Genomic DNA, 6,960 nt, shown 5'->3' with positions numbered 1-6,960 from the left:
CAACTTGGGTGATATTGGTTATATTAGATACAGCGATTTCAGTGACTTAGTATGATGGAAGCCAAGTTATTGTAGGCCAAAATGCAAATGGAAAGTGGGGAATTGGACATGGGGCTATAGCAAAAACTTTAAGAAAGTTTGATTCATGGAGATAAGAAAATAGATAAGGTGGGCATTGACAAGTGGAAAAGGAACAAAGATCTTAAGATAGAACTGAGAATTTTTAAATCTTGCTAGGGAAAGAAGCCATAAAGAGGGTAATACTGATGATTCAGATGAGAATGGATGACTTATAGAGTGAGGCTTCTGAGAAAGTAAGGGCTAACAAATGCCAAAAGACAGTGAAAGACAAAGGGAAGACAATCTTATGTACAAGCTGGAACAAGGTGAGATGAGATGCATACATTAGATAAGAAAATACATAAGATAATTCCTTTAGGATGACTTGTCTTTGTTGGATAAGAGGTGACATCTGCTAATGACTGGCTGGGAAGTTTTAATACATGTGGAAAGAGAATCTGAAATAGCTTTTGTGGTGAAGAAAGAAATGAGAGAGAGAAAGTTGAGTAGAAAACATAGAATTTGGGGGTAATGTTCAGATCTAAATTGAAGTGTGCATACATAAATCTGTAGATATATCATTATTTGAAATATATGATATTTCCCATCATGCTTAGCAACCCGAATGTACATTGACTCTCTAACATAACACTTGCATAAAATGCTATTCCAGTCTCTCTTGATCCTCAGGAAAGTAGCTAAATCTCTGCATACAAATTAAAATTATAGAGATCTAATGTTACTATAAAATAGAATAAACCCTGTAAGTAAGCTTTAATAATTTAGCATTCTCTTCCTTTATTTCATTTACTATTAGAGATTTTATCATTACCTTAAGTGTAGAAAAGCTTGATTATCAAGATTTCCCTATATACAATTTCTTTTGATCTCTCTGGTCTGACTCGGGATTTCTCAAAGCTTAATTATCATGAGAAAACAGTCTTGCTTTGGCTGTATGCAATCCTGGGTAATACGTATACAGTCAAAGGTATACCTTATGCCTAGATTTCACCTTATGCTCTGACTTGGTGACTTAATCACTTAAGAAGAATAGATTGTACTGCTTATTCTACAAAATCTATGTGTTCTTACAAATCAGCTTATGTGTTTGTAAGTCAAATTTGACATATATTCTCTCAGGAGCTAGAAAAAATAATGAAGAGATTAACATTAAATTAAAATCATAATGATAAATTAATTGGGGAAAATGAAATCAGTAAAAAGGTTATTCATATGTCCATTTATTAAGATACCAATTACCATATTTGTCCCAGGCACTGCACTAATCTTTGAAGAGTCTGCTTGCATGATAACACAAGATGACAGGAACCCAAACAAATGCCTCTGGTTCCTCTGCAGTGCCCGTAACAGACATCACCAACTGATTCCAGACCTCTTTCCCACTCATGCCAAACATTACCTCAGAGTCATTACTAATGCAACCCACAGGCCACCATAAGCCATTGATCAGAACTTGGCATGAAAGATATAATCAATTTCTCAACCCTGTATATATGCCAAAAAAGTGAAGAATATTATAGCTTTATTAAAATAATTCAGAACTCTTATTTATTTAAATGCAGAAATACATGTTTTAATTAAAGCACAGTAATCATGTGTGCATTACTGCATATACTAGTCTTTGTCTTCTGCTTTAGGTTACATGCTAAATGTGCCCATATTTTCTTTATCTTATATCCATTTCATATGGTTACAAAAATGCAGAATGTAAAGTCATCTACATGATTAATGCATAGTTTAAAAATTTCCCAGAATGTATTCACTCTAATATACATTCAAAGAGATGAACAAAAATCTAGAAATAAATTACGCTATGAAAATTACTGGAAAATATTTCTTGATATAGCTGCCTTTATGTGAAATATACTGACTGTTTGGTTCTGCATCTAGTAATTGTGTGAGTTAGTTATTTTTTCTGTAGTTAGCTGAGAAATTTAACCTTCAACCTTATTCTGAAGGTTGAATAGCAAACCAAAAATACAAGTTTTATCAAATTGCACAGGTTATCTATCACAGAAATGGTTCAGAGAATTAGAAAATGCAGTGGACAATTTAAAAAATAGCATTGGAATGTGATCACCTACCATTATGTTTTAAAATTTTTTTAATATTTATTTTTTAGTTTTCGGTGGACACAACATCTTTATTTTTATTTTCATGTGGTGCTGAGTATCGAACCCAGCGCCCTACACATGCCAGGCGAGTACACTACCACTTGAGCCACATCCCCAGCCCAGTCACCTACCATTATTAAGCACAAAAACTATGACAAGCAAATTTATATTATCACATATAATTGTCACAAAATACGAGATCTGTGTAGTGATGCCATCTGCTTCACTCTTCTTGCTAAGGATTGCTTTAGCTATTATGGGTCTCTTATTTTTCCAGATGAACTTCATAACCCAATCAATAGATGGGCCAAAGAACTGAACCAGCACTTTCCAGGAGATAATATACAACCAATCAACAAATATATGAAAAAATGTTCAACATCTCTACCAAATAGAAAAATGCAAATCAAAACCACTCTAATATTTCATCTCATGCCAGTCATAATGGCAGCTATTAAGAATACAAACAACAATAAATGTTGGTGAGGATGTGGAGAAAAAGGCACACTCATACATTGCTGGTAGGACTGCAAATTGGTGCCGACAATATGGAAAGCAATTTGGAGATTACTTGGAAAACTAGGAATGGAACCACCATTTGACCCAGCTATCCTACTCCTCAGTCTATTCCCAAAGGACTGAAAAACAGCATACTATAGGGACACAGCCATATCAATGTTTATATCAGCACAATTCACAATAGCTAAACTGTGGAACCAACCTAGATACCCTTCAGTAGATGAATCGATAAAAAATGTGGTATATAGACACAATGGAATATTATGTAGAATTAAAAGAGAATAAAAACATTTGCAGGTAAATGGATAGAGTTGGAGAATATAAAGCTAAGTGAAGTAAGTCAATCCCCAAAACCCAAATACCAAATGTCTTCTCTGATATAAGTATGTTGATTCATAATGGGGTTGTGGGGCAGGGAGCATGGGAGGGTTAGATAACTCTAGATAGGGCAAAGGAGAGCGAGGTTAATGGAGGGGGCATGGGGGGTAGGAAAGACAGTGGAATGGGATGGATATCATTACCCTAAGTACATCTATGATGACATGAATGGTGTGATCTACTTTGAGTACAACCAGAGATATAAAAAGTTGTGCTGTATATGTGTAATATAAATTGTAATACATTCTGCTGTCATATATAACAAATTTTTAAAAATCCTGATGAGATTAGTCCATAGATGGCAAGCTCCATTGCTTTGGGCCCAAGGTGAGGCATAATATCATGCCAGAAGATTATGGTGGAGGAAAATGACTTAGGTCTTTGCACCAGGAAGTCGACCAGGGAGGGGGCGCAGTAATGTGCCCACAAGAGAAAGAGCTCTCCTCACCACTGATAAAATATAACCCAAGAGCACACACATGGATCTAGCTCCTCTAGCCACACCCTGTCTATAGTTATGCCCAGTTAATCCCTATCAGGGGATTAATGTATTATTATGTTAAATCTTTCATAACCCAATCATTTTACCTCTAAACTTTCTTGAATTGTCTTAAAGGAGCTGTTGGAAGATACATCATCTCTAAAATACAACATTCTGCCCCAGGCACTCAAAAGCTTATGCTCATCTCACAATGCAAAATACATTTAGTTCATTTCCAACAGTCCATATAATTTTAATAATTTCCAGACTGCCCTAAAGTCCAAGTCCAAAAGTCTGTCCCAAGACTCAAGCAAACTCTCAGTGTAAGCTCCTGTAAAAAACAAAAGCAAGTTACATGGATCAAACATATAAAGATACACAGTAAACATTTCCCTTCCAAGAGGAAGAAATTGTGGCATTGAAGGTATGAGAAGGAAAACTCGGTAAATAGATCTATGTTTGACATCTGGGAACATGGCATAATGATGTTCTCTCCAAAGGACTTGTATAGCTCTGCCCCTTTAGCCTTTCTGGTTACAATCAACATGGTTTCTCTTTTGGCTTGTATCTGATTAACTACTACAGCTTTCCTGGGCAGATAGATGTTCCATGGTACTGGAATTTCTTAAACTTGGAGGTCTCCAAAACAGCTTTGGCTTCTTTCTCATACCTCCATGCATCACTCTCTTAGGGGAAGCCTGCAGGAACTGTGATCCTGCTGCCTTTTGCTTGGCCTCCCAGACTTTCCTTTGAAATCCCAGTGGAAGCATCCCTAACTCAGCATTCTGCAATCCTGCAGAACCAGCAAGGCATGGTTGACACCAAGGACTGCCACCATCTCAAGCAGTAGTCAAGGCACAGGCAACAAAAGCAAATTAGACAAATGTGATTATATGATATTAAGAAGCTTTTGTACAGCAAAGAAAATAATTAATAAAATTAAGAGAGAACTTATAGACTAAGAGAAAATATTTAACAACTATTCATCTGACAAGGGATTAATATCCAGAATATGTAAGAACTCAATAAACTGAATACCAAAAAAATCCAATCAAAAATGAGTTAAAGAACTATATATTTGTTTCTCAAATTTAAAAAAGGCATAGAAATGTCAAACAAGTATATGAAAAAAATGCTGAACATCACTAAAAATTGGGAAAATGCAAATAAAAACAACAATGATATACTATCTCACTCCAGTTAGGATGGTTATATTAAAAAAGACAAAACATAACAAATGCTGGTGAGGATGCAGAGAAAGCAGAACTCTTATACACTGTTGATTCGAATGTAAATTAGTACAACCATTATGGAAACAGTACAGCTATTCTTTAATTAACTAAAAACAGAATTACCATATGATCTAGAATTCTACTACTGGATATATTCAAAGGAGGTGACATTATTATGCTCAAAAGATTTCTGAACTCCCACATTTATTGCAGTACCATTTACAATAGCTAAACTAAAGAATCAATTTATATGTCCACCAATGGATGAATGGATAAAGAAAATATGGTATACACAATGGAATATTATTCAGACAAAATAGAATGAAATTCTGTCATTTGTAGCAACACAGACAGAACTAGAGATTATTATATTAAGGGAAATAAACCAATCACAAAAAAACATATACCATATATTCTTATTTGTAAAAATTAATAAGTCAATTTCATATAAGAATAATAAGAATGGAATAGAACTGTGGTCACTAGAGTCTGGGAAGGGCAGAAGGACGGGGACAGAAGGAAATTGAGTAGAGTTACCAAAATGTAACTAGGAAGAATTAGTTCTGATTCATCTATAATACAGTAAACTACTGGATAAAACAATCTATAATAAATTTCAAGACTATAAAAGAGTTGTACAAAATTCTCAATACATCTAAAGGATTGCAGTGATGAAAAGTCTTATTACATTAGTTTAATTATTACATTACATATACATATCAAATTATCATAATGTGACCCATAAAGATATACATATACCATGTCAATAAAAAAACAAAACATTGAAATAACAAATCACAGGAAGTTGCAAAATTAGTACAAAGAAGTCCCACATAATCTTTATCTAGCTTCCTCCAACAACATCCTATATAACTATAGCATGATACCAAAATCAGAATTGCAGAGCTTATTCAGTTTTTACATGCTTTTGTGTGTGTGTAGTTCTATTTAATTTTATCACATGTATAGGTTTCTGTAAACGTAAACATGACAAAAATATCAAATGCTTCACAATCAAAAAGAAACTACTTTATACTACCACTTTAAAATAGCATAGTCTCCTGTCCCTAACAACTGACAAGTACTAGTATGTTTTTCATCTTCATAATTTCATCATTTCAAGAATGATATAAATGTAATCACAGTGTATAACCTTTTTATTTTACATCATCAAAGATACAGTACCATATAGTATAATGTGTATGACTAATGTCAAGCAAATATTATTGTTATCTCATTAGTTCTTTTGTCTTTCTCTGGATGGTGCCTTGCAATATTAGCTATGACCACCACTAGAATCCACTCTATTTATGGGAAAAGAAGCTAGATCAAAGGTAGCCCTAAGGTTACAATCCTAACCAGAGATGCTCTGAAAGTGTTTGGCAAAGGTCACTTTTCTAGTTTATCTGTGAAATGACACTTTTCCCCACAGTGCATTCAGAGGGATAATATAACTTGTATACTAGAAGGTTTTTTCAGGTATTGGGATTAATTTTCCACTGGATAACAACAAGTACACAGTAATACTAATTACTGATGATGCCACGAATAATAAGCATTGACAGAATGATCCTACCTCACCTGGACTGTCACAAGTCAGACTAGCCCTGGGAAACCAGGTTACTGGTGAACGTTGTTGTATGAGGTCACATAGTGAATTGGCAATAGGTATCTGATAACTTTGGTGCAGAAATTAATCTAACTTCCTTGCTAGTGGTCTATAAGCTCATCACAGCCAAGGGGAAGATGTGTTCCTGCTGTGGAAAACAAGACAAAAGATGAGTTTTTCTTGATTCACTCAAAATCATCCTCACATCTTAGAAAAAGTACCAGATGAATTTTATTCAATACATAAAACTAAATATTCCCTTACATTGCTTTAGCTTCCACATATGAAAGGGAAAAGGGGGATTCTGTTATCAGAAAGATAGAGGGAAGAAAAGTGGATTAGAATAAGGTGATTGAAGGGAATGGAGGAGTGATGGAAAAAGGGAAGAAATCTGACAGTTATGTGCATGTATAAATATACCACAGTGAATTCCACTTTTACGTATATCAACAAAACACCAATTAAAATCAGTCAATCAATAGAAAGTATACCAGTACAGAACAGAAGAAAGAGAATAGGGAGAGGAAAGAGTGGTGGGAAAGAGGG

Source organism: Ictidomys tridecemlineatus, chromosome X, assembly GCF_052094955.1.
Source record: "Ictidomys tridecemlineatus isolate mIctTri1 chromosome X, mIctTri1.hap1, whole genome shotgun sequence".
Lineage (NCBI taxonomy): Eukaryota > Metazoa > Chordata > Mammalia > Rodentia > Sciuridae > Ictidomys > Ictidomys tridecemlineatus.
This window is presented reverse-complemented; position numbering follows the sequence as displayed.